This window comes from Paramormyrops kingsleyae, chromosome 22 (assembly GCF_048594095.1).
Source record: "Paramormyrops kingsleyae isolate MSU_618 chromosome 22, PKINGS_0.4, whole genome shotgun sequence".
Lineage (NCBI taxonomy): Eukaryota > Metazoa > Chordata > Actinopteri > Osteoglossiformes > Mormyridae > Paramormyrops > Paramormyrops kingsleyae.
The window spans coordinates 21,816,553-21,844,542 of record NC_132818.1 but is presented as its reverse complement, the minus strand read 5'-3'; the positions used below and the strand labels follow the sequence as shown (position 1 = coordinate 21,844,542).

The following is a 27,990-nucleotide window of genomic DNA, read 5'->3' as shown; positions in this document are numbered from 1 at the left end:
CTCGGGAAAATAAAAATCTAATTGAGGTGGTCGCAAAATAGAGCAACATTTAATTAGCACATGATACAAGAGGACTGCATGTTTATCTAACGCTGAGCTGTAATAACACAAAAGCATGGGCTTAATTAGATAACTCTGCTGGCTCCGTCCTCGCTCTTCGGCGATTGGTCGATTGCCACGGGGTAACTAACCCCCCAGGCATGATCTGATAGGTCCTGTGGGCAGCTCGTCAGCACACGGCACGAGGACGCGATCCATAAATATTCAGATGAGCGTGAGGCAATATGTGCATTTTTTAAAGCTATTTTTAAAGGCACGACAACCTGGGGAAGGCGCCCCCCTGCAGGGCAGCCCGAAACAGGGGACAAAGTGGCCCAGCGCTCCCTTCCCGCCTGCGCTTCCTGTTCGTGCTGCGGGCAGCTGAGCCCGTTCCACGCTTTGGCACCGGTATCTGATACAGAGACCAGGCTTCCATCTCGCCCACAGACGGCCCTTTATTGCTCTTATGCAGTCAGATGATCCAAACCCGGAGCCCCAGCATCTTGCGAAGCCGTCGCAGTTCTGCTGCCGGGCAGCTTACATCTCTGGCGAAGCATTTCCTCAGGGGTACAAGGGAAAGCCCCCCCCCCCCCCTGCCCCGGACCGGGCCTCAGTCCTCCGCATGGGGACTCTGCTGCTCAGAACAACAGCAGGCACCCGTTCAACGGCGGGAGGATGGTCCCTGCGTCGCCGCAGAGATGCATGGCCGCGGTACAGCAGAAACGGAGCCTCACAGCTCAGCTGCAGTTTGGGCGCCATGCACGCTTGTCCTTAAAGGACCCAGGGAGGAAGCCGGCACAGGAGACAGCCTGTGTCCGGGAGCCAGCGTGCTCCCCTGCTGTGCTCGGGTCTGTGCCTGTGCACGGAACATGACAGAACTCCGGCTGCAACTGCCACATTATTAGACTAGGACACCTCACGCCGCCAGAGATGACACACACAGCGGCATGTGCCCAGTGCTGCAGCAAAGCCCCACATCTTAAAGATTTATCTTCGGGTTTTTGCTAATAACACAGTAGAACTTGTGCTCTGACGCTAATGAGTGACAGGCTGGGGTTCCCTCAGTCTCCCTCCTGTCTGTCGGTCCGCTGCAGAACAGACGCGGGCCAGCGACGCCCATCCATCACATGCACAATCTGCCATCTCATGTAAACACCAGAAATATTTGGAGAAAATTTACTGAGAGCTATAAAACGATGACAGTGATATCATTCATGCGCATGCGTGTGTGTGTGTGTGCGTGTGTGTGTGCGTGTGTGCGTGTGCGTGTGCGCATGTATACTCACATGTGGGCACGGTGAACAGATTAATGCTGTTCGCAGAGATGCAGGCCACACAACTCAACTTGATTTTCGCCACCGAGTCTCTCTTTGAGAACCCAAACAGTGTTTACTGTATCAACCAAATTCACATTGTTTTCCTATGCACATCCAGCCAATGAAACTTTTATTTTAATTAAATAAAACACTTTTAGAAGACAGACAGTGATTGAAAGGCTAACACTTCCCAGATACAATGGAGGTGTTCAGAATCGCCACGGAAACCGGGAAGACAGTGACTGTTTGGAGACTCAGAGTCACGCCGTCCCTTTGGAGGGAGTCAGCGCGAACAAACTGGTAAAAGGTTGTGGGGGTGTGGACGGTGCCCCCCCCCAGTAGCTGGGCAGAAGGTGGCAGACTCCAGCCTGCCTCCCACACATGGTGCCCCAGGCCCATGTCTCTCACCTCCCTGCCCATAGTGGGCTCCCGTTTCCCAGTCACCTTTCTGGGAGCATACTGGGCTGGATGTTGACCCCCCTCCCCCCCCTTGCCATCTGCAGGCCCGCTTCCCATCAGCTTCATACTTAACGGTGCAATCATGACACCGACCTGCCTGATACGTGACCCGCTGACCCTCTGGTGTCCGGGCGAGTCACTGAAGTTCTCCCGCCAGCCTCTTCCCGCTTATTCCGGCTGCCCCCCCGCACACTCGCTGGGTCCGGGCCGCGCCGCCCTCCCCACTCCGCCGCGGACAGTCACGCAGCAAAGCAGCCAGAGGGGTTTTTACACTCTTAGTGAGAGGAGCAGAATCAGAGAGGCGTCGATGGTAACACAGTCACCAAAGACTGACTCGGGGGGGGGCTGATGGGAGGGGGCCATCATCAATCAGCGGTGTAAACAGCTTTTTTAATACAAGAAGGTAAACAGCAATGTGGCATTACTGATGGTCATGCGGGAGACAAACCCATCTGCCACTGGTGTAGGCAGCGAGGGCACACACACACACACACACACACACACACACAGACACGCACACACACACACACACACACACACAGACACACACACACAGATACACACATACAGAGACACATACAGACACACACATAGATACACACATACAGAGACACACCGAGACACAGATACAGACACACACACACAGATACAGACACACACATAGATACACACAGACACATAGATACACACAGAGACACACAGAGACACAGATACAGACACACACACATAGATACACACATACAGAGACACATACAGACACACACACACACATAGATACACACATACAGAGACACATACAGACACACACACACACATAGATACACACATACAGAGAGACACACAGACAGAGAGACACACACACACACAGACACACACACACACATAGATACACACACACACACATAGATACACACACACACACACACACATAGATACACACATACAGACACACACACAGACACACACACACACAGACACAGACTAAAAAACAGAAACGGACGATGAATTTGTCACATTGAGGCACTAATAATCAGATCATAATCAGGAGTTGTACTGTTTCACTGGCACAGCCCCAGTGAAGGGCGACACCCTCGCTTCACCTCAACACTGAAGGAGCTAATCGGCCACCAAGCTGCCAGAGCCCAGCCCAGAAGAGGCGGCGTCATCCCAGCCTCTGCCTCTGCCTCTGCCTCTGCCTCTGCCGAGCTGCTGCTGTACCTGTGACTGAGGTGCCTGACCTGATTAACTCCAGTAAAATATCAAGTCAAAAAGTGATTTGCAGTAACAGAACTGAGGGAACGTCAGCTGCAGGTACATTGGATGCTTGGGACAGAATTCCTTATAGACCAGAACGCATCCACACGTGCCGGAGATCCCGAGATGGAAAGCTGACACATTAGCGTCTCTGCACGATGAGGGGATTAGCGAGGTGACAGCAGCCCGGGCTGAGCTGAAGAGCTGCACCTCCCTGGGATTACAGCTTTGTGTTTGGCTGAGGAGCGTTTGTGAGAGACGAGAGCGGAGAACAAAATGTGAGGAGAAGACAGAACATATCCCAGAGTAACCCCCACCCTACAGGACCCACAGTAACCTCCCGCCCAGAGTAACCCCCACCCTACAGAGCCCACAGTAACCTCCCGCCCAGAGTAACCCCCACCCTACAGAGCCCACAGTAACCTCCCGCCCAGAGTAACCCCCACCCTATAGAGCCCACAGTAACCTCCCGCCCAGAGTAACCCCCACCCTACAGAGCCCACAGTAATCTCCCACCCAGAGTAACCCCCACCCTACAGGGCCCACAGTAATCTCCCACCCAGAGTAACCCCCACCCTACAGGGCCCACAGTAATCTCCCACCCAGAGTAACCTCCCGCCTAGAGTAACCCCCACCCTACAGAGCCCACAGTACTCTTCCACCCACAGTAACTTAGAGTAACTGTCCTCCCACTGGACTCTCTATGACACAGAGCTCACAGTTACATTCCATAGAACCCACTTTCTACAGAAAAACATACACTGAGCTTAAGAGTCAAGTGTCAGGTCACACCCCAGGAGGACACCAGGGATGCCCCAGAAGCAAAACAGTGCACCACGCAAACAGACACGCAAACAGACACACAAACAATATTTTTTTAGACTTTAGTCTGTTTACGAGGTGAATCCAGTGTGTCTGACATGGACAAGCACGGCTGCTGTATATTACTGATACTCTTAGTGGAGCCTTCATTTTGTAAGGGTCTACTTCACAAACGGCAACTTGGATCTGCTTCAGCGAGAGTCTGCTAAAGGCCCTTGGACAGACATCAAGCACGCAAGGCCCGCCTTCATTTGCCTAGGGGAAAACCCACGGCGTGCGGACGAAGCCGAACAGGGAGACACAGCTGTCAGCTGACGGACTCTCAATGCACAAGAGCATTAGCACTGCAGTCACCAAGACTGACCCTAAGAGCGGCCGGACCAGGTAACTCTTCCCAAATTTCCTTAAATTGTTCCATTTTGTGAAGTTCTGTAATGCTTGTTTGATGACTGACAGGAGAGTCACAGGTCCTTGCCTACTCATTAGGAGTTGTGCTGTGATGAGAGCTTGGGGATTTGCTTCTGAGGAAGCTTCACAGATGAATCATGAGCAGACGTGGCTTAATTAGGCTCGGTCATTAGTGCTATTTGCCTTGTTGAAGATCACATCACAGCTCTTTTTGATCTTACAATGTCGAAGGATGTTGGACCTACGTGCACCGGGGGGGTGGTTACAGAGACGGACCCTGATCAGCTGAGAGGTCAGGACTCTGTGTGCATGTGTGTGTGTATGTGTGTGTGTGCATATACATATACACTGCATTGTAGGGACCAAACTTTTTACCTTGTGGGGACATTTCTCTGGTTCCCAAAAGGCAAAAATCTGTGAGTGCGATCAAAAAAAACCAGAAGTGTTGTACTTTGTTTTGTTATTTATGGTTAACGTTGTCAGAGCTGGATTATGGTTTTGACCATAGAAATGAATGGAGAGTCCCCACAAACATATGAATATAAATGTGTGTGTCAGAGAAAGAGAGAGAGAGAGAAACAAACAGACTGAGCTCGCTTCACCTCCAGGGGGCCAAACTGGGACCCCTCCCACTGTGAGGTTTGAACCAGCAGCACTTGCTGAAATTCTAAAATGCACAAAACTTGGAGAACGAGAAGCACAGCAGCCGGCACGCCCCCCCCGACACGGCCCCCCCAGACACGGCCTGCTGGGTCTGAACCGATCGCTACGGGGGGGCAGTGCCAGTCCCTGCCGCCCGATTTGCAGGTCAGCGCTCACGTTTTGTTCAGGGGGAACTTAACAGCTAAACCAACCAAGGCTTAACACGGGGAGCTTTTCCTGCGGAAGAAAACAAACGATCTAACAGTAATGAGAATGAATTAAAAGCGAGATGCATGGGATTCTCCGTGAGTGCTTTTGGCGAAATTCCCAAATCACTAATGAGGCCATGCAACCCAAAGCTCTGGGTAGCAGAGGGATCCGGGGGAGGGACTGATCTCATTCAATATTTAATTTGCGATTTTCAAGTGATTCCCCCCCATTAATCTTTCATGAGATTAAACATTGCAAACGGTAACTAATCAACACCTCATAAGATAACGACGCAAGATGTGTAATTGAGTCAAGTTCGTGTCTCCCGGGCACATACATGTGTGCGTGCGCGCGTGCGCACACACACACACACACACACACGCACACACACACACACGCACACACACGCACGCACACACACAGGGGCACCATAATTAGGATACCGAAATTATAACCAGACAAAAAGGGCACAGACTAAGATTACATAACGTTTCCATTTCCATAACCAAGCAACCAGGGCTACTCTGAGCCGCAGGAGCCCCCGGTGAAGGTGACTGCGGGGTGTGGCAGTAATTTGTACCTCTCACCTTGGATGAGCGGCTCTGTGTGCGAGAGAGTGTACAGGCTGATCTCATTCCTCGCCAAAATCAGCCGCAGAGTAAACTAGCACAGCGGAACAGAGCTCAGAGCCTCCCTGGGCTACTGCCTTACCAGCACTCACCCGCTGCTCGTTCATCATCGCTAAAAGTCCGCCTCAGAGCTGCTCTTTTCTGAAGCGACTTGTATAATTTACATCCCGGTGTTTGTGGATCCAACAGCAGGCCGTGTCCAATGGCCCCGTCTCCCCTACCTCTAACGAACTGGCAAACGCAGACGCCGTGCTCTCGACCGGCCGGGAAACCCGAAGAGTCTCTCTACAAAGCAACAGTGAGTCAGAGGGAGATAAAGGGAGATCCAGCCGGCCTTCCTGAGATGGAGCTGTCATCGGCGCGATGGCTGAGGCCAGAGGAGCTGCATACATCTGCTGTGGGGCATGAACCCAAAGGAGCTCTTTACAAAAAAATTACCATGGGCAGGATTTCGACAGACAGAATGAGATAAATGCATGTGAAACTTCACAGGGATCAAACTGAAAATCTAGGAAGAAGCTGCATTACTGCACTAAGGTTCAAAAGGTTTGCAGCGTGTGGCAGCAGCGAGAACATGGTGCTGATGCGTCTCCCCACAGCCGCGTCTCCACATTGCAGGCAGCTAGAAAACTTACATTCTTCATCAGTTCTTCCCCAGCTGGGGACACATCAATGCTAAGGTGGTACCGTAGTGTAATTTATGGATTTATGGGTCGTGAACCTGCAACCTACCGGTCGCATGCCCAAGCACCTGTCAGAACAGCCATGCTAGACACTTGGCCCATAGCTGCAGTGTGCGAGCCTCTGATCACAGGGCTGAGAATCTGGCTGACAACAGGCGCTCTCTCCGTTAGATGTGGACAGCTAAGCTTCAGCACCGTTTATTTGCAGGGGGAACAAAGGGCAGTTTCTAGATGCCAAGCCTGGGAGAGAGCTGGCTGTGCTGGTCAGTAATGTACAGCTTCTCCAGTGATAAACCTGCTACAGTGGCTGAACAGAAAGCCCACATGTAGGCATGAAAAAATGTGGATATTTAAGTCAACAACAGCTTCAAATCCTTATCCCTGCTCGAAACACTGGTACAGTACAGCTGAGGGCCGATGTTTTTCCAGGACCCCTATACAGGAGCCTTGTGAAGACACTAAGTGTACATGCAGAGACATGCATATCATGTGACCGGCACGCTTAAGTTGATGATGTCACTTCCTGTCCTGCTTTTTCCCCACAATGCTTCGAGACTTCATAACACAAAGAGAACCTTTAAAGATACTACAAAAGGCGGCTCCTGCTCTGCCTAGGTCACCAGCAGGCCCAGAAAGCTCTGCCTTCCACCTGATACAAGCTATCAGACAGACCAGGGACTATTAAAATCAAATGAACCAAGTAGCAGAATTTCTGACTGTGGAGGTGTAATTAAGAGACCTGAGGCACTACCACATATCAACCCCCCCCCCCCCCCACACACACACACACACACATGCCCCGATACAAAATGCAAAACATGCCCTTAGTTGGTTGGGGGGGGGGGGGGATGCCTTCAAGAGTGCACCCACGCACAAAAATTCGATTTGCATTGATTGCTTTTCAAGCAAATTAGATTTTAATCGGATGGAAAAGGCGAAGGCAGCATCGAAACAACCAGCAGAGTGACCAGGACCCGCTAATTTCTCCGAGCCCACGGGCAGCCCCCCCCCCATGCACACAAACTGGAGGAGAAATCATTCATCCGGCATGAAGAATACCCAGCTGTCAAGCCCCGTATCCGTTTTTTTTTTCTTTCGCCCCCTCCAACGCTGCCGGTTTTTAAGCTTGTCCTATCGCTGCAGCTTCTCAACCTCAGCCCACAGCCTCCGACAGAGTACCCAGCATGCACTGGGCTCGGGGGGCCGCGCAACTCGGCCTCTCTGGGACCTGTTTGGGTGGTCAGCTGCCGTTTCTGTCACCGGGGGGGGGGAGGGGGGGCAGTTCTCTGAGCAGGACAAAGGGAGCGACTTTAGAACCTGCAGTGTACCGTCAAAGGCATCCAGCGGAGGATCGACCCCCGTTGTTGTTGAGGTTCCACGTTCGCACTTGGTTAAGGCGGTAAGACCATGTCAGTTCCACCTTCCCTCTCTGCCATGGCGTCTGGAGCGTCTCATAGAGTCCTGGCTCCGATACGGGGAGAGAGGAGGCTGGAGGCTTGCTTGCTGATGGGAAGCCATCCAAGAGAGTTGGCGCGCGGCCCTTTTCCCTGCTTTGATTCTGCTGTAGCAGCACCTCCTTCCCCAGGAGGGGGATTCACTCCCACACAGATGCACCTCATTTGCTGGGCCAATGAGCAGAAACTGCACCAGAATCCCAGGACGGGGCCCAGTCACCCAAAACAATACCATACCATCCCACAAGGTGGCAGCAACCAGTTAAACTGCCCCCCCCCCAAAAAAACAAACAAAAAAATACAACAATCAGCTGTTCCAGAGCCATTACAGTATCATAAAAAATAAACAAAAATATATCACCAAATAACTGAAAGTAAATGACTCGCGGTCCCCAGCTTTATTTATTGTTCATTAGTTAGAAGCCAAATTAAGAGACGTTCAGCTTGCAGCGCTATAGCATGCGGAAGCAGAGACATATACCTGGGCAATGTAAAGCCAGTAGTGGGAATATTAATAATAGTACTAATTTTAGGAGGAACTCTCTTTTTTTACACCACCTTCTGCCCAACAGCAGGCACTACAACTTAACGATTCGGTACACTAGCACAACACAGACACACATCACCGTGGTGCCGGAGGGTTTGCGAGACTCTACACTGCAGCTCCGTGTCATAAACACATAAATTAATTTACCTAATCGAGCCCATTAGAAATTCAAATGGGTTGACACATTTTCTAATTTGTTTCCCCTTACGGCAATGAACACAGATAGGTCAGCTGGGGTCAAAAAAAACCGCCATTTGCATTTATTTGATGAATAATGACTTTGCAGGGAGCGGCGGTCTGCAGTAATGCAGCCGCAATTTTCAGATGACAGCCGCAGACTTCCTGCGGTCTCTCGCTGGTTTTCGGCTCCGGGGACAGAGACCATGCAGACAGGGGAAGGGAACGGGGCGAAGAGCTTCTCCGTGTCGGACAGGCAAGGCTCAATGGTGAGTTTGTGTCTCCACCTACTGGCCACGGAGGGGAGCTGAATCAAGAACGACAACACTTGTCATTTACCTCATTTCACCCTCCGCAATGAGACACCTGCCTGATTAAACATGCGAAGGGCACGGAGATGAGATAGTATTTCATTCATCCCCAGGGGAAAATTAGGAATCGCTTACTCAGACTAATGTCAGTGACAGCGCTAGTACTCGAGTGAGGGTAAAATTATTTTTTAAATTACGACGGTACACAGCTTAGGGTAGCGTTACTGCAGTGGTCACTTCAGCCCTCAAAAACATCCATCCATTTTCTGTAAGTGTAGAGCTGTGCTGAACATGGGGCTGATGATGGAAGGTACAGCGGACAGAAGCTGCACTGGCTGGGTCCATTGCATGGCACGAGGGCGTGCGCGCACACACACACACACACACACACACACACACACACACACACCACACAACCACACACACACACACAACCACACCACACAACCACAGACACACACACAACCACACACACACACACACCACACAACCACAGACACACACACACCACACAACCACACACCACACAACCACACACACCACACAACCCCACACACACACAACCCCACACACACACACACACACACACAACCACACACACACACACGACCACACACACAACACAACACAACCACACACACACACACCACACAAACACAACCACACACACACACACACACACCACACAAACACACAACCACACACACACACAACCACACACACACACACACACACAACACAACCACACAAACACACACACACCACACAACCACACACACACACACACCACACAACCACACACACACACACACACACACACACACACGCGCGTGATTTAGAAACACGAAAACTGGAGAAAACACACACAAATTTCACACGGATTTAGTAAACATCTTTTTGCGTTTTTTCCTGTACTGTACACACGGCACCTTCACTCCCCTTCAGTTTACACGCACAAACTGGTGAGACCCCTCCCTTATCTAAACCCAGCACAGCTCACTGTGCAGCGCGGAGTCACAAGACTCTCCACCTTCTGAAACCCCCTCCCGCCCCACAGGAAACAACAGATACCAGCACTGTTCATGCCACGCTGAAAGCAGAGTGGACACATTCCCCGATGGAATCCTCACAGAAGTCTGCCTCTCGCACCAAACTCAAACGGGTGTCCCACATGGGTGAATAAAGGGGGTCTTTTTGAGGCCAGTGTGAGGTGCTGAGGTGCATATGAATCAGGAGAGGACTTCTCAAGCGCCATCAACGATCATGGGAGCAAAATGAACAGCCCAGGTGATGGACGGAGAGCTGAGAGAACAGAAAACAGGAGAGCACCTTCACCACTCATCACCGCAGTAACAGGAGGGCCAACATCAGCACCAATCACCCTGTTCACTGCTTTGATGGCCTGTGTCGATGATGTACGCCCGCCAGGACCCGGAGAGACACAGCCCTCAGATTTACCGCCACTTCAACGCCGGTAACCTGCAGCCACAGTTAATTATTCTGACAAGCCGTTAAGGGCCCCGGTGATTAAACAGTACAGCTGTTAGGTGAGGATCCACCCATGCTCCTCAGAGCAAGATTGCGCCTGAGTGGGACACCTGGACCAGAACCAAATCAAGCCTGGATGTGTCTTCTCTGTTCTGAAGTAAAATCCACATCCTGTGACGCAGAGCTAGACAGAGGAGCACTGACACAATGACGTAACATAAACGGCGTGCAACACACCACAAGTCATAACAATGACGTAACACAAACAGCGTGCAACACACCACAAGTCATAACAATGACGTAACACAAACGGCGTGCAACACACCACAAGTCATAACAATGACGTAACACAAACGGCGTGCAACACACCACAAGTCATAACAATGACGTAACACAAATGGCGTGCAACACACCACAAGTCATAACAATGACGTAACACAAACGGCGTGCAACACACCACAAGTCATAACAATGACGTAACATAAACGGCGTGCAACACACCACAAGTCATAACAATGACGTAACACAAACGGCGTGCAACACACCACAAGTCATAACAATGACGTAACACAAACGGCGTGCAACACACCACAAGTCATAACAATGACGTAACACAAACGGCGTGCAACACACCACAAGTCATAACAATGACGTAACACAAACGGCGTGCAACACACCACAAGTCATAACAATGACGTAACATAAACGGCGTGCAACACACCACAAGTCATAACAATGACGTAACACAAACGGCGTGCAACACACCACAAGTCATAACAATGACGTAACATAAACGGCGTGCAACACACTACAAGTCATAACAATGACGTAACATAAACGGCGTGCAACACACCACAAGTCATAACAATGACGTAACATAAACGGCGTGCAACACACCACAAGTCATAACAATGACGTAACATAAACGGCGTGCAACACACCACAAGTCATAACAATGACGTAACATAAACGGCGTGCAACACACCACAAGTCATAACAATGACGTAACATAAACGGCGTGCAACACACCACAAGTCATAACAATGACGTAACACAAACGGCGTGCAACACACCACAAGTCATAACAATGACGTAACACAAACGGCGTGCAACACACCACAAGTCATAACAATGACGTAACATAAACGGCGTGCAACACACCACAAGTCATAACAATGACGTAACACAAACGGCGTGCAACACACCACAAGTCATAACAATGACGTAACATAAACGGCGTGCAACACACCACAAGTCATAACAATGACGTAACACAAACGGCGTGCAACACACCACAAGTCATAACAATGACGTAACACAAACGGCGTGCAACACACCACAAGTCATAACAATGACGCAACATAAACGGCGTGCAACACACCACAAGTCATAACAATGACGTAACACAAACGGCGTGCAACACACCACAAGTCATAACAATGACGTAACACAAACGGCGTGCAACACACCACAAGTCATAACAATGACGTAACACAAACGGCGTGCAACACACCACAAGTCATAACAATGACGTAACACAAACGGCGTGCAACACACCACAAGTCATAACAATGACGTAACACAAACGGCGTGCAACACACCACAAGTCATAACAATGACGTAACACAAACGGCGTGCAACACACCACAAGTCATAACAATGACGTAACACAAACGGCGTGCAACACACCACAAGTCATAACAATGACGTAACACAAACGGCGTGCAACACACCACAAGTCATAACAATGACGTAACACAAACGGCGTGCAACACACCACAAGTCATAACAATGACGTAACATAAACGGCGTGCAACACACCACAAGTCATAACAATGACGTAACACAAACGGCGTGCAACACACCACAAGTCATAACAATGACGTAACACAAACGGCGTGCAACACACCACAAGTCATAACAATGACGTAACACAAACGGCGTGCAACACACCACAAGTCATAACAATGACGTAACACAAACGGCGTGCAACACACCACAAGTCTTAAGCTCTGGCGCAAAAACGAAAAAAGTGGCGGTAAGATTTGCTTTGCCTTTTACAAAAGTTGATCTAGGGAATGGCCCTATCCCAAATTTCTTTATATAAAATCAAAGTGAGATCAAGACTTACAATCAAATAGGTCTGTTATCCAAAACACTGTGGGTAGTGAGATGGTCAGACGTGCCTTAAATTCACAGGTCTATAAAACACACATCCCAACCATCCATCCATCCATCCATCCATCCCATCCATCCATCTCATCCATCCGATCCTCACCCATCATGTTGTAAAACAGGGTCTGACTGCTTCCCCAGAATGTCTCCTTCCTGCTCCATATTTACTGTGGTCTGCTTCCCCCCTTGGCGCCCCTTTCCTTAGAGGAAACAGCGCTGCGTGAGAATAACAAATTAACAAGCTTAACTCTCCTGCCAGCTAATTACCTGCATAAGAAATTATGGGGTGGCCCGAGATGTTGGAATTTGGAAGAAAACAGTGACAAAAACTGCAGGAGGCTCACATTAAGGCTCTGTAAAGATGTACCACACAAAATAAATCATCCTTGAAAATCATCCACCCATCTTCCCATACGGCACGGGGTCGCGGTGAGCTTGGGGCCCGTCCCATACGGCACGGGGTCGCGGTGAGCTTGGGGCCCATCCCATACGGCACGGGGTCGCGGTGAGCTTGGGGCCCGTCCAATACGGCACGGGGTCGCGGTGAGCTTGGGGCCCGTCTCATACGGCACGGGGTCGCGGTGAGCTTGGGGCCTGTCCCATATGGCTTGGGGCCTGTCCCATACGGCACGGGGTCGCGGTGAGCTTGGGGCCTGTCCCATACGGCACGGGGTCGCGGTGAGCTTGGGGCCTGTCCCATACGGCACGGGGTCGCGGTGAGCTTGGGGCCTGTCCCATACGGCACGGGTTCGTGGTGAGCTTGGGGCCTGTCCCATACGGCAAAGGATCTGGCTCGTCCCCGGGACACGATGCCCGTCCATCACAGGGGATACAGACAATCACACACTATAGGCAATTAAAATACACTGATTCAGATAATGCATGTTTTTGGATTAACCCTCAGTCTCTAAATAATACATAATGCATTCATAGAGCATTCATAAGCAGCATGTAAGTATACCTTAACATCCTAACATACCTTAACATCTTAACATCCATTAACATCCTAACGTACCTTAACATCTTAACATACATTAACAGCTTTAATATATATTAATGACACACATTATATAATAATACAATTATGAATGTAATGCTTTAAGACATATTAAGGTATACTTACATGCTGCTTATGAATGTTCTATGAATGTATAATTAAGGTGCAGTTAATGTAAGGCGATACCGAATTAAATTATACAATTAGCCTTTTAGTCAAGAAAGTAAAACTCTTAGAAAAATGAAAAACTGTAGATGGAATGAATGTGGGGGAAAAAACACACTAATTTCCCAGAATCCCCTCCTCAGTGCCGTGTACAGAGCATGTCCGCTTTGCCTGTGACACTCGTTTCTCTGTTTCCTCTGGGTATTGCAGTTTCCTCCCAAAGACATGCAATTAGGCCAGTATTTCCCAATCCGATCCGTGGGGAACACACAGACAGTCCACGTTTTTGTTCCTTCCCAGCTCCCGGTAGGGAGCAAAAACATGGACTGTCAGGTAGGGAGCTGGGAGGCAGCAAAAACATGGACTGTCTGGCAGGGAGCTGGGAGGCAGCAAAAACATGGACCGACTATGGGTCCCTGAGGACTGGATCGGGAAACACTGAATTAGGCTAATTGGTGTCTCAAAATTGGCCAGTTTAACTGTCTGTGTATGCGTGTGTGTGGGTCCTGTGACGGACTACCATTATGTCTGGGGTTGTCCCTAGCCTTTGATTAGCTCCAGGCCCCTCCTGTCACCCTGACCAGGGTAAGTGGTTAGAAGGATGGAAATTTCCCAGAAGCTCCCAAATGCCTTGAGGGAAAGTCCTCTCCAAGTGAAAAAGTCTGTCTGAAGTGTGTTACTCTGCCCATCTCTACGACACAATAGAATTAAGGTCTCAGACTCAAGTTTTCATTGTGCCGTTTCTATTTAATTTGCCTCTCCATGCAGCATTTTAATAGGGGGTGCCAAGAATTCTGTTCAGGCTAATCATTAAATAAATATTAAAGCTTTTAGTGAATTTTGACATTTTCTAATGGTTTCAAATGGTGAGTGCAGAGTGGACCAACTTAATCATGAAAAATGTTAACAAAAAGAAAACTGATATTTGGAAGAGACATTCTTCCCCCCCCCCCCCACAAGTTCAGAGAGAAAAGTGCTCCCATTTAGCCACAAGGGGGCTCCACCATTTAAGGAAATAGGCATCGGCAGCCCCTGCGTGATCCCCACCGGAAGCCCCCTTGAAAATTTTATCCAAAGAAACATACAAAACTTACCTATTTAACCCAGTTTAAAAGCCATGTTTTAATAAAAAATTAAGCACGCATAAGTGGAATATAGATTTTAAAAGTTTATTAAAAAGGAGTAACTTTCATTGGTCAGAAAACAGGCAGTGTATCTGATCATAGGATGTGTTAAGAAAAAGGAGCACTGTGCCTTTAAGGCCCTTGTGTTCACCACATGCAAACACTGGGCATTGTTGCACTGCTTTGAGAAATGGCATCTGAGGGGTGGTTAGATTACCTGCTTGTATGAAAGTACCTTCTTAGTGATAATACTGATGGCTAAGACGTCTAAACCCAGTCCGGGGGGACCCCCAGACTGCCGGGAGCTGGGAGGGAACAAAAACGTGGACAGTCTGGGGGTCTTTGCGGACCGGGGGGGGGGGGGCACTGCTCTCAGGCAGTGTTACAGTGGGCCTGCCACGTGGACAGTCTGGGGGTCTTCGCGGACCGGGGGGGGGGGGCACTGCTCTCAGGCAGTGTTACAGTGGGCCTGCCACGTGGACAGTCTGGGGGTCTTCGCGGACCGGGGGGGGGGGCACTGCTCTCAGGCAGTGTTACAGTGGGCCTGCCACGTGGACAGTCTGGGGGTCTTTGCGGACCGGGGGGGGGAGCACTGCTCTCAGGCAGTGTTACAGTGGGCCTGCCACGTGGACAGTCTGGGGGTCTTTGCAGACCGGGGGTGGGGGCACTGCTCTCAGGCAGTGTTACAGTGGGCCTGCCACGTGGACAGTCTGGGGGTCTTCGCGGACCGGGGGGGGGGGGCACTGCTCTCAGGCAGTGTTACAGTGGGCCTGCCACGTGGACAGTCTGGGGGTCTTCGCGGACCGGGGGGGGGGCACTGCTCTCAGGCAGTGTCACAGTGGGCCTGCCACGTGGAGAGGCTTTCATTGCAGCTGATTGCCACCGTAACCCGCCTGCAGTCAGGAAACTTCACCACTCATCTGTTTTTATATCAGTGCCACATTCAGACAAATTACAGGGTTAGGATGGGGGGGGGACAATATTGGGTCCAAAGGCCCAAAGACATTCAGACTAAATCTAAATTAAGCTAAATAGCTGATGGCCGATAAGATGATACATCAACAATCCTCAGTCCTTATGAGGCGCAGAGGAGACTGTACAAGCCCGTGCAGGACAGAGACAGTCTTAGGGAGTGACTTGGACTAGCGGGGGGGGGGGGGGGGGGGGGGGCGCACACCATCCTCCAAACACCCCACGGCAAGGCGAGTATCTCTGGCCCGAATATCAGGATGGGGCAATGGCAGAGATCAACAAAAAGGCTGTAGGAGCCAACTTAAATACCCACCCCCATCTGGGGGCAAGTGGAGAGTAAATGGGGGCAGAGAGATTAGGACTCTGGGGCCACCTATGGCTGGTCATTTATAAAGCATAAATAAGCTTATTTCAAAGCAGAGATTGGGGAGCCGGATGAGGAGGTCGGCTGCCGGAGATCAGGCTCATATGACCACTGGGCGTCACCGGCAGAGAAACACTTTTCCATCCTAGTAAGAGCTTAACTAGCAACAGGTGTCTTCATATTCTTGGATTGAAGTCAATGGAAAAGGGCGGTCAGTCTGTCTACCTGTCTGTCTGTGTATCACATATTAATGTCTCCCAGCTGGAGGGGGGGGCTACAGCCATAGCAGTGCACAGAAACACACTGCCAAAGAAGAGGCACAAAAATCACAAATTAAGCGGGCACTCAAGCACTTACATCAGCGGCACAGCACAGCTGGAAAACATGATCCTTCAAGAGCTGCAATTCAAAAGGCATTTCCCCGCTGAATCGACCCCATGCGGCGAGCGTGGAGGACCCCTATGGCGTCGCCATGGCGATCCTGTGCGCCTTTGGCGAGCCTCCCGCTGCCGCTGAGTGCTCCGGTGATGGTGCGGCTGTAAGGCCTCAGGCTGGCGTGGGGCCGACGGTGCCAATCCGCCCTCCTGAGCGTGGCACCTTGCATGACCTGTGCCAATCCGCCCTCCTGAGCGTGGCACCTTGCATGACCTGTGCCGCTCCGCCCTCCTGAGCGTGGCACCTTGCATGACCTGTGCCAATCCGCCCTGCTGAGCGTGGCACCTTGCATGACCTGTGCCGCTCCGCCCTGCTGAGCGTGGCACCTTGCATGACCTGTGCCGCTCCGCCCTGCTGAGCGTGGCACCTTGCATGACCTGTGCCAATCCGCCCTCCTGAGCGTGGCACCTTGCATGACCTGTGCCGCTCCGCCCTCCTGAGCGTGGCACCTTGCATGACCTGTGCCAATCCGCCCTCCTGAGCGTGGCACCTTGCATGACCTGTGCCGCTCCGCCCTCCTGAGCGTGGCACCTTGCATGACCTGTGCCAATCCGCCCTCCTGAGCGTGGCACCTTGCATGACCTGTGCCAATCCGCCCTGCTGAGCGTGGCACCTTGCATGACCTGTGCCAATCCGCCCTGCTGAGCGTGGCACCTTGCATGACCTGTGCCAATCCGCCCTGCTGAGCGTGGCACCTTGCATGACCGGTGCCAATCCGCCCTCCTGAGCGTGGCACCTTGCATGACCTGTGCCGCTCCGCCCTGCTGAGCGTGGCACCTTGCATGACCTGTGCCAATCCGCCCTCCTGAGCGTGGCACCTTGCATGACCTGTGCCAATCCGCCCTCCTGAGCGTGGCACCTTGCATGACCTGTGCCAATCCGCCCTGCTGAGCGTGGCACCTTGCATGACCTGTGCCAATCCGCCCTCCTGAGCGTGGGACCTTGCATGACCTGTGCCGATCCGCCCTCCTGAGCGTGGCACCTTGCATGACCTGTGCCAATCCGCCCTGCTGAGCGTGGCACCTTGCATGACCTGTGCCAATCCGCCCTGCTGAGCGTGGCACCTTGCATGACCTGTGCCAATCCGCCCTCCTGAGCGTGGCACCTTGCATGACCTGTGCCAATCCGCCCTCCTGAGCGTGGCACCTTGCATGACCTGTGCCGCTCCGCCCTGCTGAGCGTGGCACCTTGCATGACCGGTGCCAATCCGCCCTGCTGAGCGTGGCACCTTGCATGACCTGTGCCGCTCCGCCCTCCTGAGCGTGGCACCTTGCATGACCTGTGCCAATCCGCCCTCCTGAGCGTGGCACCTTGCATGACCTGTGCCAATCCGCCCTGCTGAGCGTGGCACCTTGCATGACCGGTGCCAATCCGCCCTCCTGAGCGTGGCACCTTGCATGACCTGTGCCAATCCGCCCTGCTGAGCGTGGCACCTTGCATGACCGGTGCCAATCCGCCCTCCTGAGCGTGGCACCTTGCATGACCTGTGCCGCTCCGCCCTGCTGAGCGTGGCACCTTGCATGACCGGTGCCAATCCGCCCTCCTGAGCGTGGCACCTTGCATGACCTGTGCCGCTCCGCCCTGCTGAGCGTGGCACCTTGCATGACCTGTGCCAATCCGCCCTCCTGAGCGTGGCACCTTGCATGACCTGTGCCAATCCGCCCTGCTGAGCGTGGCACCTTGCATGACCGGTGCCAATCCGCCCTCCTGAGCGTGGCACCTTGCATGACCTGTGCCGCTCCGCCCTGCTGAGCGTGGCACCTTGCATGACCTGTGCCAATCCGCCCTGCTGAGCGTGGCACCTTGCATGACCTGTGCCAATCCGCCCTGCTGAGCGTGGCACCTTGCATGACCGGTGCCAATCCGCCCTGCTGAGCGTGGCACCTTGCATGACCGGTGCCAATCCGCCCTCCTGAGCGTGGCACCTTGCATGACCTGTGCCGCTCCGCCCTGCTGAGCGTGGCACCTTGCATGACCTGTGCCAATCCGCCCTGCTGAGCGTGGCACCTTGCATGACCTGTGCCAATCCGCCCTGCTGAGCGTGGCACCTTGCATGACCTGTGCCAATCCGCCCTGCTGAGCGTGGCACCTTGCATGACCTGTGCCAATCCGCCCTGCTGAGCGTGGCACCTTGCATGACCTGTGCCAATCCGCCCTGCTGAGCGTGGCACCTTGCATGACCGGTGCCAATCCGCCCTGCTGAGCGTGGCACCTTGCATGACCGGTGCCGCTCCGCCCTGCTGAGCGTGGCACCTTGCATGACCGGTGCCGCTCCGCCCTGCTGAGCGTGGCACCTTGCATGACCGGTGCCCCAACACCCCCCACCAAGGTGCATGTTAAATACTGTTGGCTCTTTTCCTGTGTACAACAGCAGGCACGTCCTGTACCAAACTTTCCGCCCTTTTATCAGTAACCACCCCATCTCAACATTGCTCTGCGGTCAAAGACCTTAGTGTCCCATAATGAACCAGGAAGTGACAGAGTTTAGGAGAAACGTGCACAGCTCGGAGGGGTTGGGGTGGGGGGGGGGGATAGTGTGCATTGGTTAATGCACCTGGTTAAGCCCCCCTCCCCCACCGAGCACCTGGTTAAGCCCCCCTCCCCCACCTGTGTGGGTTCACGGCCGTTTCACTGGACCCGGGCATTAATGGTCGCGACCTCAGACAATCTGGGGCCAGGAGGGCGTCATGCCCTGCCGTGTTGCCCAGCCATGCAGAGAGGCACCAAGGTGCCAAGGCGCCCGTAGCTCCGCCGCTCACAGCTGTCAGGAGCTGCACCACCCGCTCGTTAGGGGCTCCCAGCAGAAGGCGGTGAGCGGGGGGGGGGCATCTGTTCGGGCGGCTGAGACAGGAGCTCCACGGCGCGGCCAGACCCCAGCCGAGCGCCTGATGGAGAACGCCATGTACCTGCCCCCCCCCCCGCACCCCGCGAGAGTACACACCTGAGAGAGCCCCTCCCATCCAGGGCAGCTGTGGGACAGGCTGTCATGCTGACAGAGTCCGCCTGGATCCCCTAAGCTCGCAAGCAATGTCCCCAATTGCAGCTTCCCCCCTCCCCCAAGGCTTAGCGAGTCCTTCCTGTCTCCGGTGAGGCACTGAGGGTCCGTACGCTTGCGAGAGATGGAGCAGAGACCTTACAGTCACAGCTGTCAGTCCACTGCTCGCGACGGGAACATCTGTACAGCGGCGGCACCAGTCAGCAGCTACACGCCGGTCCGGTCCAATCAGGCTCAGTGCCCCCCCCTTCCGAAGAGATGCCTCACCCGAGCCCCACCAGCCCACAGCCCCCGTCGCCGAGGCATCGCAAAACGCCGCTCACACCACACACACGGGATTGTCATGATTTGATTTTTTGACCGAGGTTTTTAACCTTGTGTTTTCTGCTTTTAAGCGAGTTGACACCCTATCAAACTGGAAACCGTTTAGCATGTGTCATCTCTGCGAACCCCACAGATTAGTGCTGCAGTCGTAGGCGTGGACCGGATGGCATCCCTGAACCGTGGCGTGCGATTGCAGTGGAGCACGGCTCTCCAGTCACCACATAAACGTGTCCCGCGGCAGCAGTTAATTAGGGATGGACCCAGCTGCACCAGCGGTGGATCCCCACGCTAATCCCCCGTCCCGCCGCTGCCACGCTGTCACTCCCAGAAGGCCGTGCTGTCAGCGCTCAGCGTCCTGTGGCTGTCAGAGTTAGCCAGCTTCTCCTCCACCTCGCAGTCGGCTCTCCGCCCATCACGCCATCCCCATCCTACAGCTCCTCGTATACGAGGCTCCGGCATCGCCGAGAGGTCACATCCTGCATCCAACCCTTACATCCCCTATCCAGTGCAGGGTTGTGGCATTATCCTGGAGCTTAACCAGGAAGACGAGGCACAAGGCAGGGGAATGCCACACTAACGTCCTTTTCAGTCCTTCAGGATGTCATCGCACACGCCTAACAGGCTAAATCTCACCCAACAGCAGACTGACAGTTCACGTGTTTGATAAGCCAAATGTTAATAATTAACAGGACATCTTTTATGTAGGGAAACACAGTGGGGCTTCTCTGTTCCACTACGGCAGACACAACAAAAGCACAAATAAAAACCACTTCTACCCTTTCAGTGCATTACACTGTATCACGTTACATTGTGGCCGCTGTTACAGTATTGGGTCATAGGGGACCACCTTCACCGTCATCATCACCATAATCACGTCATCATCACCATAATCACCGTCATCATCACCATAATCACCATAATCATCACCATAATCACGTCATCATCACCATAATCACGTCATCATCACCATAATCACCATAATCATCACCATAATCACGTCATCATCACCATAATCACCATAATCATCACCATAATCACGTCATCATCACCATAATCACCGTCATCATCACCATAATCACGTCATCATCACCATAATCACCGTCATCATCACCATAATCACGTCATCATCACCATAATCACCGTCATCATCACCATAATCACGTCATCATCACCATAATCACCGTCATCATCACCATAATCACCGTCATCATCACCATAATCACGTCATCATCACCATAATCACCATAATCATCACCATAATCACGTCATCATCACCATAATCACCATAATCATCACCATAATCACGTCATCATCACCATAATCACCATAATCATCACCATAATCACGTCATCATCACCATAATCACGTCATCATCACCATAATCACCGTCATCATCAGTACTACTATCAGCACAGCAGACAAAACATAGTTTTCCAGAAAAAACACTAAAGGAAAAGCAATTCGGGGAGCCGAGCTACTGCCGTCCGCATTGGTCAACTGTGCCGAACTTCGGCTACATCAGGCTCTAAGTGGAGCAAGCACGCCATGCCCCCCCCCCCACTCCCCACTACTACCACCCCCACCCCCCTGCTGAGGAACCTGCTCCAAACAGCTGCTCGCATCATAGCCCATTCCCAGCGACGCGGGTTCATTCCCTTTCTTCCCGTCTTCGCTCGGCCCCCACCCCGGCATATGGCTGTTACACAAAAGCCACGGACGCAGAAGAGGCGGCGCCCCCCCTCCCCTCCCCCAGCGGAGCAAATGGGTGAATTAGCATGAAAATGAGAGTACTCACAGAGAAGAGCGGGTCCCTCCGATCGATCGGCCGGCACGCGAGACAGACGGGGAGTGCAGCTCCTACTTCACAATCTGGCACGGGGGGATGGGGGGGGGGGGGAGGACTGGTGCCTGCACTACTATGGGAAAGAAAGCAGTGAACTATTTCCTGAAGGGAAGAGAAACAACGAGGTGAAGAGAAGGGGCGACGGGGAGGGCTCTCGCAGGGAGATGCCGAGACACATACAGACACGGGCGCTCCACTGTGCGCCTGCCTCTCCCCCAGCTGCGCATCTCCCCCAGCTGCGCATCTCCCCCAGCTGCATGTGCCGTTTCCCGCATGGCAGCAGGGAATCAGCAATCGATAGTATAAAACACCAGTGCGATATCAATGTCTGATGCTGGGACGTCTGGTGACCCTCTCAGGAGCCGTGGCTCTAGGGACGACCACTCCAACCCGTGACACCAGCAGAGCGGCGCCCAGTTTCCAAAAATACCAAAGTCATTTACAGATTCATACTTCGCGTCTCCTTCATATTTTACAAATGTAATTTGTTACGAACAGAAGTCTATTTCGCCTCTTACCATTTAGTTCTAATGTTCTGGCCAAAACGTTCTCCTGACCTGTGAAACGCGACACCCTCAAGCGGGAATTTCCTCCGCAAGAATTTCCAGACATATTAAGTCACACTGACAAGTAAACAAGTGAACTGGATTTGAATCCAATTACAGAATTACATGTCGCGAGGTATCCGGATTAGCTTGGGGCATTTGTTATTAATTATCCCCACACTAGGGAAGATAAAAAGAAACCTTCTGGAACGCAGAATGATAGACCAGAGAATTTTTCTTTTATGGAAACACTGTTTTGAAACAACCATGGAAGACAAATTAATACAAACATATTCTCCCACTGGTGCCTCACGAGTAGCAGTCCTATCACGCCTCCAGGAGGGTGGGGGGGCTCAAATCAAATGCCCCCCCCCCCATGTCAGGCAGTCCAAAGACATGCAGTTAGACTAACTGGTCTCTCGGAATTGCCTGAAGTGTACGACTGGCCCCCAGAGACCATGGCCAGGATAAACAGTTAGACGATGTATGGATGTATAGATACTCTGCAAAGGCATTACACAATAGTTACCATGGAAACCGTATACCCAACCACATTATGGAGAAAGCTCAAGTCCTTGGTCGCAATGGCTTGACCTTTGACCTTAAGCTCCACCCCAAACTAGCGCTGTGAAAAACATGAATGCCATTCAAACGGGATATGAAGCAGCACCCCATATGAAAGACCCAGCTGCTCCTGCCTCAGCTCTTCAAACTGAAGGTCTATAGGGAGCAGAGTAGTCGGTTCAAAGCAGCTTCTCTCACTCAAACCTAAGAGCAACCTAAAAATGACAGGAGGCTGACTTACATGTTTCCCTAATGTCTAGCAAACAACCGAATAACGTGCGCTTCCACAGCAGTGCACTGTCGCACGCTTGTTTTAGGTTCGTGAGCCTACATCCTTCAGCTGGTTCCTGTGAATCCCAACCAGGCAGACGGAAAGTGTCTAACACCACAGAAGAGCCTGAAACAGACTTCGGCTGATGCATGCGCTCCTGGGGGTGACCCTGTAAAACTCTTTTTTTATTCTTCTTCTTCTACTAAGTCAAGGCAAATCCTACACTCTAATTTTTGCAGGTAGGAGAGACCCAGTATTAAGGGCTCTACAGGGAGATCGATCACAGAATTTCTTAGTGGTGTGTTGGATGTTTTAATAGCATCTGACATTAAAGACAGATGGGCTTTTGCTGTACAGCTATCCCTTGAACAAATTGTAAAACCATCTTTTTATACATTTTTCTAAACTAAAGAAGGTTTTTTTTCCCCCAACATTGTACCTTCAACTTTGACAGAAAGAGCAAGTGTAGGTTACATTATCATCATGGTCCATTAGTTTGGGTGACAGCAATTTTGTTCATAATTCAGATGCCCAGGTGGTTTGGATAGCTGGCTCAAAATGATAAGGGAAAAGGGCGAGTACACACAGATAATGATGTTCAAAATTCTGGCTTTAAATTTGCAAAATTCAACACTGTGTTCTTAATCTTTTTAGTCTGGAACAGAAATAAACCAGTTTTTAATGCTATGGGGTCAGAGATCAAAAGATAGCCGGCTATAATTGCCGATCTCTTCAGAGAGATGAATTTGGTGGAACTTCCACCCAGATGTGATGCGTTTCTTAGCAACTGAACATCATCGGTTGCTAACAGCTACCACAGGGACCTCCTCAGAATGACAAGTTATTTCAGCAGTTGAAGTGTCTCCGTTTCTCCCCCTTCTTCCGCCATTGTTATACAATGTTACATGGCCATTAAGAACGTTAAGTAATTACCGGTTGGGAGAGTAATAAGGGCCGCGTGTGTGTGCGTGTGCGTGTTTTGATGGGAGATGGCAGAAGCGGAGCTGGGACTGAAACAGAATACCACCTACGTTAGCTATAGAAGGAAAAATAACAAGCCAGCTCTCGCTCTCCGCTTCGTCCTCCCAGAACATAGTTTGTCAGCTATCGAGAAGTGCGGGGGGGGGGGCGGGGTGATGCTGCTGCTGTGCCACTGTTTTAACATGTGCTTACGGAGCATTACATGCTTCCCGGACGCTCTGTCATTAGCGATCTCAAAGATGCCCACATGGCCATTGAGGGATACATAGTTTACAGAGTCCAAGTTCACAAACACATGGTGGAGGGGGGTCGTAATTAATACAAGCCGAACTGGGTGAGTCACAGGCGCCATCAGGGAGGCAGAGCAAGCGACGCTCCGCGCCGCACTGACAGCTGGGCCCGGAATAATCCCGCATTTTTTCGCAGGGAACTCGAAATTACATTATGTCACACTGCATTTCTCACAAGCACCCCAAAAAGGATTAAGGCCCGCAAACGATTTGGGGAATGATGAGCTGCCACAGGACGGGCGGAAGGTTAGCTGGCGTCTACCCAATAGTGTCGCTCACTCCCGGCACGGAAAACACGGAGGACAAGCAGGATTGCTAACCCAGACAAGCGCTTCGGAACGGATGGACGATTTGTGGCGATACGACAGCAGAATATCGAGCCACAAAGCGATGAGACAAATGCTTCCATCCCTGGTGATGAGGAAAAGGAGACGGGAGCTGGAAGGTGGCAGGACTGTCGCCCATGCCGGAGCTTAAATGGTTATCTGAGAGCTAGCATGTGTTTGCAGGTGTCTCTGAGAGCTAGCGTGTGTTTGCAGGTGTCTCTGAGAGCTAACATGTGTTTGCAGGTGTTTGCAGATGTCTCTGAGAGCTAGCGTGTGTTTGCAGGTGTCTCTGAGAGCTAGCGTGTGTTTGCAGGTGTCTCTCAGAGCTAGCGTGTGTTTGCAGGTGTCTCTCAGAGCTAGCGTGTGTTTGCAGGTGTCCCTGAGAGCTAGCGTGTGTTTGCAGGTGTCTCTGAGAGCTAGCGTGTGTTTGCAGGTGTCTCTGAGAGCTAGCGTGTGTTTGCAGGTGTCTCTGAGAGCTAGCGTGTGTTTGCAGGTGTCTCTGAGAGCTAGCGTGTGTTTGCAGGTGTCTCTGAGAGCTAGCGTGTGTTTGCAGGTGTCTCTGAGAGCTAGCGTGTGTTTGCAGGTGTCTCTGAGAGCTAGCGTGTGTTTGCACGCGTCTCATTGAGTGGCGACAGTCCAGTCCAGTCTCTAAGTCATCTGTTCCGGCTAATTGTTAAGGTATATGGTTTCAAGAGGACACTGATCCATTGCAGTGTCTGTTCCTCATCCCAGAAAAGACACTGGGTTCTCTTATCCCTTGATGGACCACTAACGACTCCTCTGGCAGTGTTATGCTTCCCTGGCAGGCAGTGATATGCAGTGACACGCCCCTGTGCCTTTGCCTGTCACCACCTCATACCCCCGCTGGTGGGTCTAATCTATAAGCTCCTCTCTTCTGCGGTCATCACTCTGCTCTTTGACAAACGCTGAAGGAGAAGACGAAAGCCCGGACTCTCTCTCTCTCTCTCTCTCTCTCTCTGCTTATTTCAGGTTCTTAAATTATTCAAGTTGTGTCGCAGAATTAACAGGATGCTGTCAAGTTGAGTGAAAATGTGTAAATGGAGTCGATCAAATAAAGACAGAACATGATGGAAACCAAAAAGCAGAGCAGTATGAAGGAGACAGGGTCAGGGTGAGCCTGGGGCCCAGCGAAGGAAGCACAGGGCACGAGGCACCTGAGGTGGGATTCCAGTACATCAATTTGGGCTATCGCCCAGGGCAGAGTCTCCTGAAGGGATGCCAACTTAGCGACCCGCTGGTGCCAAACCCACTGTTACAGATTCTGGGCGCCGGTGGTGAAGTCTCAAAATCCACCATCCTGGTTCTTGACTTACATTTTCTAAATGTGAATTCGTGTCTGTGAGAGTGTCTGAGTAAATCACTCTTCTTGGCTTAACATGTTTATTAGTTAAGCTGCATCATCCATTAACACAGATTTTATTATTAGCATCCATGAAACCCAATTAGCAACATTTATTTAGAAGATACATGCGCCGGCTTAACTCATGTCAGCTCTTAATTAACATGCCCAAATTATTCTTAGGCATGAGAACTAAAGAAGCGCATTGCCTAGGAAAAAGCCTCACAGCAATGACAGCGATGGGAGACAGGTGTGGGTGGAACGCGGAGCTCATTCGCTTTGTATTTTTGGCCTGTCATTTTGCCCCGTGGAAAGTGGGAAACATTAATTCATGGAGAGCATATGTGCCTATCGGTACGGTTTGCAACATCCGCCCGTGAAAGACAGACAGACAGAGAGGGAGAGAAACTGAGCGAAAAAGACAAGGGCCGTCTGGAATCCTTGGGCTGAGTAATGATTCGCTTCAGATATCCTCCTTCAAAGTCTTACATCTACAACAAAGACACCTTCAACTGCTTTGTAAAATCCTTTGCTTAAAACGTTTGACCATTTACTGTCAGAATGGCTTATGCATTGCCGTATGAAAAAACAACTTTAATCAAGGTTAAAGGAAAGCTCTACCGCCACCACACCCTATTCTGCTTGTCAACTGTTAACCTCCCCTTTAAGGGAGAGCAGGCTGCCTACTGAAAGACACTGTCCCGAAACAGGACAGAGGAGGAAATTACTTCAAGAGCTTCTGCAGTTATCTTTAAATTAGCACCCAATTTATATTTGGCATGCAACGTAAAGTGACAATCCTGCTTGGAAGAAAAAACTAAAAATCGGGGGTGACTAACACACACAAGCGGCACACAAAGGGTTTGCTCACAACCATCAGCCCTTTACCCTCATCTAATCAAAAATGAATCGAGCAATACTTCTGACCCACTGGGTTAGCAAGATGAGGAAGAGGGAACTGACTGCCATTTCCAGAGTCTTCATTACACTCTTACACATCACCCCCTGCTACAGCTGCACATCTATGGCAGCCGGTGGCTATAAAAAACTGAGGAGGAAAGAAGATAATTCCATCTTACAAAGGTAAGTCATTCCAAAGAAAAGAGAAAATGTTTTCTTAAATGACAATAAACATCTATACTAATGAGTTATTTCAAAGTATCCATCCATCCATCTATCTTCTACACTCATGTGTCATATAAATTCATCCCACAACCCTCACATTTTCATTCAAAAAATGAAGTGATGAATTTAATCTGAAAACTAAATGATTACTACTACTACTACTCCTACTCCTACTCCTACTACTACTACTACTACTACTAATAATAATAATAAGGCTGCTTAAATACTCTGGTGAATGGGCAGGTTGTTACCCATCCCGTGACTCACGTCTGGGCCCAGTTAAGCTATGGGTGCAGACGCTCCAATAAACTCTCCTACTGGGAGGACCTTGCACCCGTGACCCACTTGCCTGGAATAAAATGGGAGATAAGATCAGGGAAGCCAAGAAACTCTTCTGTTCAGTCACTGCAGTTTCCATAACAACTACCTACAGATGGTGCCCAGTGCATCATTAAAACATCCGATTTCAGTATCCACACCAGTGATGTCGAGTGTTGAACAACAAAGGGGTACATCCCCTCCCCCAGAGAGATTAATCTCCATTCTGGATACATCCTACCTCCTCACCCCCCGACAGATGCCTGCATATGCAGCATTCACAAAGGTCTACTAAAAACATCTGAAATTTTACTGATATTAAAACATTTCCTTGCACGTAATTCTTGTATCCTGATTTTAGATGTTTGCTGCTACAT

At 51.1% G+C, this 27,990-nt stretch overlaps 1 protein-coding gene across 4 annotated transcripts in view; it reads right to left on the bottom strand.

Moving 5' to 3' along the window:
- Positions 1–27,990, bottom strand: part of LOC111856763 (RNA binding protein fox-1 homolog 3-like) — an 84,513-nt gene that overhangs the window by 39,152 nt on the left and 17,371 nt on the right. The window lies entirely within an intron of this gene.